Consider the following 10,734-nt stretch of genomic DNA (forward strand, 5'->3'; position numbering starts at 1 on the left):
GGGATGGTTAATGCCATGCTAGGGAAAGCCAAAAGCACTCATGCCAAAAATGAGATGAGCTGGTGCTGCAGGAGGGGAGTCGTGTTGTGCAGTACGCCAATCACTTATTTTAAAATTTTAAAGGTTTAATAGTGATAAAATGGTTATAAAAGTAGTAATACAAATTAGAGCAATAAGAATTTGGACAATCAGAGTTAGAACAATAAAGGACAATAAAAGCAAAGAATATGAACATTCAGGTGCTTTCCTAAAAAAAAGCATGGCTCGCTAACAAAGGATTAACCCTTAAAAGCAACAGCCTATTGCCTATTCATATATCTCATACATGATGCATACATTCCTTTCAAACTAGGGATTTCTCTGGTTATTGACAACTTTCCTCCTTAATCCTATTGGCACCTCAAAGACGAAAAGGAGGTGGAAGAAAATTTGTCTTTTCCGATAATGAGGCAATATTTCTTTGCTTGGTGCTTGTTGCTGTTATCTCTGTGCAAGGAATTTCTTGATTATCTCATCTCTTTCTTGAGCTAGTTAAAGAGTATCTTACATAGCATAGTTTCTGTTTTGACATTATCATGTAATCTAAAACTATATTTAACACACTACTTAAGAGAATTAATACAGCATAACTTTCTAACATAATACATGTAATATTCATGTTAATATTTGCAAAAAGCCAATCATAAAATACGCATTTTTCACAATGTTTTTCATGAAACTGCCCTTGGCAGGCACAAAGAAGAAAAGCTGCAGTCACAATATGAAGGATCTTGTAGCCTCAAGATAGGTAGGAGAATAAAGAGTAGGGATCTTAGTCACCAATTCTACTACTAAAGACATGTCAATCTACACATTTGGAGGAAAACTGCCTCCTAAAGACTAAAATACTAACGTCAAGGGAATCATATAGGTGTTCTGCTTTGTGTACTTGCTTCTAGCTGTATAGTGGTTAGTACAGCATAGCCACAGCCCACTTAATGTTTTTAAAAAGAGAGGAAATAAAGGCTTCTGGCAAGCTGCCTCATCACTGCTGGGCTGTGAGAATTACCTGATTTTCCTTTAGTCCATTCATTTTCCATTCAAAGCATCTCAGGTGCTGTGCTTGGGAGCCTTGCCTGGGTGGGCAGTCTAAACTGGAGATGTGGGGCAATTAGGATTTTCCTCACAAATTCAACACTGCTGCTGAAAACTTGTGACCTTTTGGTTGACTTGGGGGGTTCTGTTTGGTTTTTGTTTTGTTGTTTTGCTTTGTTTTTGTTTTTTTTTTAATGTAATGATTTGGTTCACCTTGCTTGCACAGGTGGAAGTGCACAAAGCTGGGCAGTACATCCACAGCCTGACCCTGCTCTGCTGCTGCTGCTGCTTGTGGTTGTGATAATGTTTAGCCCTTAGTTCTGAACCTTCTTTTTTCTTGCCCTAAATACAGGGTTTAAAAGCATTCACAGGAGCAAGCAGTACATTAAATAATTAATTTTGTCACATTGACAATGTTCCTGTGTCCACTCCTGAATCTGCACATGTTGAGAAGTGAGGATTTTGTGCTAATTTCAGGAGGACATTTGCTGTCATCTTACATTTACTGCTCAGATAAGCATTGGCACAGAAGGGTCATATTCATCTTGGCACCCAGCAGATGACATCTGCCTTCTGAAACAAATAAAAGCATTTCTCTCTTGGGCTCAGTTGTGCCAACACTGCAGGGTAGGGACAGTTTGGAGGGCATCTTCTCCAGTCCATATCACTCAGTTCCGTAACTGCTTTAATATCCCTTCTGTGCTGTGAGGACCAGCAGTTTCTTGGAAAACAAGGATCTTGTGGCTGGGGAGAAGAACAGTTGGAGGTGTGATACTATCCTGCAGCTACAATTTTCTCCTGGGTACAGGGATGAGAGCTTTGCTTTGTCATTGTCTCTTATCAGTCATGATTTTTTATTTTCCTACCAACATAGTTTCATCACGCAAATTTTGGAGGCATGGAAGGTGTGAATGGGCACTGTGCAGCATCCTGGCTCCCCTGGAAGAAATTAATTTTGACACTGGACAGTTTTTGAGTACAAGTGCTTCTTGAACAGAATAATATTGTCTTGAGCAGCTTGCTGTTGCACAATGAGATCCAGAACTCTGCAGACAGGTTACTTCTGAAAGCAGGAGCCACTTGGGCTTTTGGCTCAGCAAAGGGCTGTAACTGGGGTAGATTTCCTTAGGCTACACAAGGCTCTGCAGACCTGTCAAGCTGCAGAACTGAAACTTACCTGGGGTAAGTTTATTACACCTACTTCTCTCCCTGCCCTCATTCACAGAGAGCTGGAGGACTGGGAGTCCAGTGTCCCTCAGGCAGCTTGACTGCAATGTCCTGGCTGGAGCCATACATGACTCCCTGCACTGTGCCACCACTGGAAAAGCCATCTAGTAGTGGTTTCTCCTATGGGAAGAAGCAAACCAGCCCAGACTGCTGCTGTCCTCTCCATGGGAGCCCTGTAAACGCCTCCCAGCCCCTTGAGCGCTGGAGGGATGGAGATGTGTCTGGTGGATATTGGTCAGGTGCTCCCAGGCTGTTACATACAGTTTAAGGAAGTTGTGAGCCCATGCACAGCCTGAGGCTCTGCAGCCCAAATATATTTATTCTGAGAGGTGTGAGGTGCTCCACTGCTTGGATGTCAGTTGTCATTAAACAAAGACAATTGGTTTCCTGTGTACTTGCCTTTTGTGATTGATTGGTTTTGGTGTTTGAGATGCTGTGAGCTCAGACTGAAGATAAACAACTTCCTCCTGTGCATATTCTCTCACAGCTAATAAAGTAAGGCTGTAGCCTCTCCTTCAGCTTTGCACCAAAAGAACCTGTCACCAGTGTGGAGGAGGCTTGTTGAACTTGCCCAGGTCACTGAAGACACACCTGATGGCTTAAACCTCACTTTCATAGAAAAGCTAGCCAAAAACAACAACTCTAAGGCAGGCTTTATTTCATTACAGACCAATTCTTTTCACACAGTTTACACCACCCCACCTCAGGTCCTGCCCCACCTCAGGTTGGCTCTGTGATTGTCAAAAATCCCATGACAGAGACATGAAATATGAAATCTGTACTTGCAGAACAGCATGAAACACACATGACTGTTACCAGGTGCAGAGTGGTAAAGTGCCGTTAAGCATTTTTGTATCAAAATTGATTTTTTTTACTAATTTCTCTGAGGATGGTGCAGTTTCTTCAGTGTCTGGATGTAAAAGAATCCAGCCACTGTACTGCAGCTAAAAGCCCACTGTCTGCCAGCTGGATTTGCCAGGTATTGAGGAATGCCAGCTCTGGCGCAGAGCATGCTCTGGTTAGCCAAATGGCCTGCTGGTAGTACTGAAGGAAACCAGATCCCATGAAAGACCAAGAGCAGGACAATGACAAATGACACTTCCCCTGCTACTCACCCACCTTCTGACTACTTTCAGCTCTCTGGACTTTTTTCAGTCCTTACTGCTGTGCCATGAGGCTCTGCCTGAGAGGATCAGAGACCAGAGGGTGCCAGGGCAGCGGGCAGGGGGCCTGCCCAAGGCTGGTCATTGAGTGGATCCGCAGTCTGTGGGTGCCTCTTTGTGGCTGCCAGCAAACTGAGTGGGGCAGTGAGCCTTGAGGTCTTGCCATAATGTCCTGGATTGCCAGGCAAATTGTATTCTATTTGCCATCTGTATGGCAGTTGTCTTCTATTAAGTGGGCAGTTTTCCTTATCTCTTCCACAATCAATCCTCCCTTCCGGGAGACATCTGCTGATAGCAGGCTATTGAATGTCACTGCATGACTGATAAGAACTACAGCATCCCACTGGGAGATGCTCCGCCCAGAGGGAGGAGCTAAGCATTCCTACCCGGATATAATCTTGAGTTCTGGAATACCAGCACGGCTTCTCCACTGGATTTCCCAGAGGAACAGCTGCCTCTTCCACCACATCTTCAGAGGAAGACTACATCCTTTTCTACAGGATCCCTGCTCCAACAGAACCACACCTGACGCTCCAGGAGGACTGCAGCCACAATTCCAATTGGACTGCTACCAACACCCTGACCAACAGGGTGTCAGGTCATGTTCTGACTCTGTCAGTGTTGTTTTACTGCATTGTTTATCTTTTTATATTCTTCCCTAATAGAGAACTGTTATTCCTGCTCCCATATTTTTGCCCGAGAGCCCCTTAATTTCAATTTTATAACAATTCAGAGGGAGATGGTTTACATTTTCCATTTCAGGTGAGGATCCTGCCTTCCTTAGCAGACATCTGTCTTTCCAAACCAAGACACATGATCAAGTATCTGCAGTTGGAGTGAACAAGGATCCAGGGCTGGCTACTGGATAAATGAGCATCTGTCCTGTTACTAAGGAGGCCCATACTGTATGTCTGCTCTGGATATTCCACGGCAGACCTTCATTCCAGAGAGGGGAAGAGCATTATGGCATTGATTTGCAGAAGTGCTGTTTTCTGGTTTTATATGTGTTTGCCTGTGTGGCTGGCCATGTGCACACACAGAGGTGTGTTTGTGTGCTTACTGGGAGTACACACACAGCCTTCATGCTGCCTGGACCTGGCGAGACAAAGATGCAGGCAGCTTCACTTCTGTTGGGCTACCAGGTTTATCAAGTCCAACCAACACTTCTACTGCAGGCAGGAGGTAATTTCTGCTAAAGAACATGGTTAAAATGCAGCCTTTGTGTGGCAAATAATTTTTTCAGTAGCTGTACAGACCATGTTCCTGAATATTTTCTGGAGCAGCCAGATGTTTTAATTATGCTTAAAGTACAGGCAATCCCTTCTAGGCAGGCTGTTTGAATCCTCCCCTGGATTACACCTCTGTTAGCCAAAGGATGTCAGTGCTACAGTAATTAGTTCACCAGTCAGCCTCTGCAGCAGCAATTAAGGAAGGAGAAAGTGGATCTAAAACACAACAAGCTAAGAGCTGACAATTCAATACGTAGGATTACACTGATGGGTATGACTGGCTATGTGAAATTTGTGTGGCAAAAATAAGAATTTCCAAGATGTTCTTCCCTGAGCAGCAGCAACAAGCTAGTTTTGGTGGTTTAGTCATATATAAAGTAGGATGAGTCTATCTGCACACTGTAAAGTGATCACTCACATATTATTTTCAAGAATAATCAACAGTTATGATAAATCTTTGGGAAAAAAAAATAAGCACAGGCTGCCTTTATTCTTTTACATGCCTGGCAGCTGCTGTCAGGATATTTTTGTTGGTGAAACACAACACCACTTCCCTTGAGATGAAATACTTGTGACAAGAGTTAACAAGGCACTTTTGTGAACACATGACAAAGAAGTTTGCATGAATAATTTAACAGGGTAGCTGAGATCAAAAATAGCTGAAAGATCCCAAATTAAGTATAGAGACGGGAGCTTTAAAAAGCCTTTTCCCCTACTTTAAGCAGCTTTTCCAAGGGATACAGAAAGGCCTGTAAAGGCCCTATGAATCAAGAAGCTTCAGAATCCAGCACCCTCTCTTCCCACTATTAATACCTCGTAGTAGCCTGCACTTTTTAAATCCCCTTTAGAGAATAATTTTTTATCAAACAACACTCAGGAATCAGTATAATTTCATAAAAGTTTAATGTTTGTTTTTAAAATAACACAATTTAATCGAGAGAAAGGAATCCACACATACAGAGTCTTCTTGGATGCTGGCAAAAGAACTTAAATTAGAGACATACCCATGACCAGCAGGTTTACCAGTAAGAATATAGAGAAAGTTTCACTGATTAGTCACATTAATAAGAAGAAAAAGAATGTGCCCTCCAAAGAGAGGAGCAGAAGATACCATTCCAGTCATGCAAATCTGCACTCACCTTCTCAGAACATGTTTCCAGAAGTCTGGCAATTCAAGATAACATTTTCTTAGCTCCTGTGGAAAGTAATCAAGAGACAAAGAGGCAAAAACAAAGACTTGTTACAGCAAAATATGTTCATCCTAAAATCCCACTTGCTGGAGCATCTGGTGGGTTTGACTGTTACAGTCCCAAATCTTAGGCCCTTTTAATTGTTTCCCTCCCCTCTGCATCAAAACCCTTCAACAGCTAAACAGCTAGTCTGGGAGGAATTTGGCAAGCTGTTAGACTGAAATGTTAGTGGACAATGACTCAAACCATGAGCCACTTGGGTGCTTTTGCTGTGATGTGCATCATCACAGCCCAGGTGCAGAGGGGGCTACAGATGGGGTTTGAGCCAGATAAGGGACAAGGTCGATAAAAAGACCCTCTGGAAGTGGAGTAGCTGGGGAAGCACTGGGACATTCACACATAGGCCTGAAGGTGTTCATCCCTCAAGACAAGGCATAAAATATGCTGTCATGAGAGGCAGCTGTCATGTCTTAGAAGGTGTCATAAACCACAGGGACCCCCAAAGTGCCCTCAAACTAATTTCTGAGGCTTTCACCTGTCCTTTCTCTCTTTTTTCTTTTCATTTTACATTTTCTTACATGTTATTTTTATGTGTCTGTATTGTTATATTTCTACAGATAATAATCAAACCTACATACCTCCTATCCTTTGCAACCAAATTGTTCTGAAATAAACCTGGCATATATATATGTTTATAAACACTGGTAATTTAGTGTCATTTCACTCTAATCCACCCCAAGGGATGTATTATTAACAAGAACCTCAGTTACCCCTCCTTCAGGGATGGGTCATAATACAAAATGAAAACAGCTGTCAATGAACACACTGTGAAGGTAGACAGTTCGCTAGGAGAAGGGATTTGTAAGAAGTAGGATAACTAAAAGCCATGTATTTGATGCTTTAGTCTAGGATGTTAAACATATAAAGCATAAGGTTTTATCTTACAAACCTGAAATAAACCTTCAATCTGTAAGCCTTTCTTGTATTCTGAAGCACAAATTCAACTCTTGGAGAAGTAATTACATTCACTATCTTGGATGATCTCTTCTGTAGACCTTGTAGCAGCTTGAGACAGGTTGTCATGCCTGTATCTTGTATCAAATGACAGACAGATCAAATGTGAATGATGAAGGACTCTAGCAATGCAAATATGGGATGTTTTTTTCACCCAGCCAAACTGAATCCACTGCATGACTTCATTCCACTGAATACATACAATAGAAGTGTTAATTACTTTTGTAACCCTAACTTGGAACGACAGGGATACACTGATTTTGAACCATTCCCTCACCTTGGTAAAGCAATATAACTTGTGAAACTAACTAGCAGAGGACATGAAGTTTAAACAGTACCTGGAAAGCAACATATTAAATGGGTTTAATTGCATTAAGCCTTCAGTTCTTAAGAGAAAATGCAGTGACAGATATTCCTTTGCTAATGGACTTTTTATTTTTTTTCCCCACTAATCAAGCATGTTCAAATAGCCATCTTGCAGGTGCCTAGCTACAAGACTCCTCTCATCTAATTATTGGCACTTACATTTAATTCCTGGTTTTTTTTCATCTCTGACAGGATATGAATACAGCTTAATGTGAGATCTGATATGAAGACTATCCCTATAATTTCTTTACCAGATAGCTATTACAGGGCTTTTCATGCATCACAGCTACCATGGCTCCTAAAGCGTTGTTTTGTTTCTACATCCATCTAAAGTTTGTAAGCAAATTAAACAGGGTGGTAACACAAATGGCTTGTAGTATTTCAGTGTTTCTTAGGTGCTGGCTGAAACTCCTCCACAAAAGCAGCTTCTTGAACAAAAATGGTATTTGATTAAGAATTGAAAACATTACCTTGTATGCTCTACTGTCTCTAAAATGAAGATTCTTCAGTCAGGCTGCTGGAAAAGGGAATACTGCTTGCCTTGAAGCAGTTCTGATTCAGGTTTTATTTCCCACAGGTGTTCAGCTATTCTCCACCACCTGTCCAACCAATTCTAATGGCTCTGCTCTCTGCATCCACATTGATGGACAGCTTCATGGGAATTGTGGCAGCAGCTTGACTCATTTTACCAGAGCCTAGAACTGCTAACATACGGTCATCAGCCTTCTCATGACAAGCAAGATGACAGCCCAAGAAGAGGTGGAGGTGGGACCAGAAAACAAAATCCAGAAACTAATTCTAACTGTGGAGCCTTGGATTTCTGCTCTAAGGCAGAATATAACAGTCTGCAACTGTGTTATTCTGCTCAAGTTGGTAACGAACATGAATACATCCATATTGTCTGAAAACAGAGGACAGAAAGGATAGTCTAGCAACCAGAACTTGCTTCTCCCTCTTCTTCTTCATGCCAGACACAAGCAGAGGAGTCAAGTAAAATAAATTTCATGGTTGCTTTGTACTCCCACACTGCTGGCACGTAGGCTGTTTGCACATAACTGTGCAGCAGGCACAAAAGGACTGAGGTCTGTCTCAGAGAATGATTTTGCTCCCTTTAACCTTTTGTAATGCTCTGAGAGAATAATAAACCAGCACAATATTACATCAGGTGCCACATGAAAACCTGTCTCAGGTGACTTCTATTGCCCTCTGCACTAATGAAATATAGATTTGTCATGTTTGGGATGCACTGGTTTGGTGGATGATTGTGGGTTTTTTAAAAAAAATACTCTACTATTATCACTTATTTCATAGGTATTTCTAAAAACTGTTTGGGGTTTACCAGGATAAAAAAATAATTGACCTTTGCCCACATTTCCTACTGTTTCCATGAGAAAATTTAAGTTCTTTGTGAAGCTTCTCTTAGATAAGAATTAGGCATTTATTTCCACCCTTGGCAAAAATTAAGGAATCATAAAACCACAAAGATTGGAAAAGACTTCTAAGATGACTGAGTCCAACCATTAACCCAGCAGCACTGTGTTCACCATTGACCCATGTCCTCAAGAGCCACATCCACGTGTCTTTTGAATACTTCCAGGCATGATTCCAGAAACAGCATGATGATTCTGCCAAACAGCAGAGACCCTATATCTTAATCTACTACTTATACTTTTTACCACTAGAGCACAAATACATTTGGAAAAAATTTACTAACAGAATGATGGTTGCTACATTTCTTCCCTGCTCACATGCTATTTAAAATTCTAAACCAAACAAAAAATCCCCCCAAAAGCCTATCTACTGCTTAGTTAAAACTTAGTCAAAGACAAGATTCCAGCAAGCTAGAAGCAAGGTTTACCTACCCAACAGACTACCCCAGGAAAAATTACTGTGTTTTGCCTAAAACATTTGAAGGTTTCTTCTCCTTTCCAAATGTACATTCAAAGAGACTGGAAGAAGAATTAAAAACTCACCTGGCCTTAAAACAAATTGATAGGATGACCGCAGCTTTTCTATGTCTCTTCTCCCACTGCTTCTTAATCAAGCTTGGTTTTGCAACAAACTTCATCCAGGAGAAAGGCTGTTACCAGCCTCCATCATGTCAAACTAAAGGTTACAGCATCAAATCACTTAAGAGTTAATCCATTGCTCTTTAAATTTACTAGGTATTTGTGCCTGGTTTGAAGTAGTGTAAAGATAGAAACATTCAAACTATATTTGTTTCCTTCCTATCAAAAGCTTTCTGAAAACCAGGAAAAAGGTAACTTCTTATGCTTTGTGCAGTTTTTAGAGAAGCATGTCAGGAAGGAGAGGTAATGTATTGCACCATTCAAACAGACAAGTAAATCCCCATTAACTCACCCCTCCTCCTGAGGATCTGGAAGAGTCGAAGGCCAGCCTAGAAATTAGGCTTCCCAATCAGTGCACTATGCTACAGCTCTGCCAGCACAGGGAACGAGTACAGTGGATAAATCATTTACTGCAAGTCTCTGGAAACCACAGGGGAAAAAAACAGGAAAAAAAAGAAAGAAAAAAAATATATAAATAAAAATACATGCCATTTCACAAAATTACAGTCTCAATGCCTCTTGTCTGCCAATCTGCCTAGATGTCATCACCTACACCACCCATTACGTTCTTGTCCATTCCAGAGGTTCAAGGATTACTTCTTCCCCAAAAGAGACCAAGTTAATCTTCCTTCCAGGAGTAAAGAGCCCTACCTCCTCTCAGGGATAGACTAAAGGGCATGAAGAGAAGTAGCATTTAATTTAGACCACAGGAAAGTTCAGATTCTGGAAAGCTTTAGACATATAAGGGGTGACAACTTCCAGTTTCTCCTTTGCAAAGTTCTTGCTTGCCCTGGGCTAGCTCCTCGCCATTCATGTTCAGCACTGACCACAACCACTACTTGTAGAAGCAACTGCAGAGCACAGAACAAGGATAACAGAATTATATTGTCCTTTCCCCAAAAATAAAGTTAATTTTAAAAATTAAGTTCCACACAGATAACACAGCATTGAATAAGGTTGTCTGAAGAAGACTGTCCAGATTATTTTTTGCCACTGTATGCACTGAAACCTTCATGAAAACCAATTTGCAGAAGGAAACTAACCAGAAAGCATGTGTGTATTTCAAAACAGCACTATCTAAAGTGCAGAACTCTAGAAAAATTCAGCCTTCCCTTTAATATTTCCCTTCCCTGCACTTATATCTCTCAATACAAGGCAGGTAAGAAAATCAATTCCCCTCCTCCTCTGTGGATTTCTAAGAGACCAAGCACTTTACTGAAAAAAAAACTGGAAAGAAAACATGGGGAAAATTTTATCTGTCAAATGTAAACAAACAAACTCAAGTATATGATAAAAAATACAGGAGAAAACCAAGAAGCAACTACAAAGGAGTTTTTTGTAAATCAGAATTTAAGCAACCTCTACTCATTGCCCAACTCCATTTTAAACTATCAAAGCATGT

This window comes from Pyrgilauda ruficollis, unplaced genomic scaffold, assembly GCF_017590135.1.
Source record: "Pyrgilauda ruficollis isolate IOZ18807 unplaced genomic scaffold, ASM1759013v1 scaffold4, whole genome shotgun sequence".
NCBI classification, from domain to species: domain Eukaryota; kingdom Metazoa; phylum Chordata; class Aves; order Passeriformes; family Passeridae; genus Pyrgilauda; species Pyrgilauda ruficollis.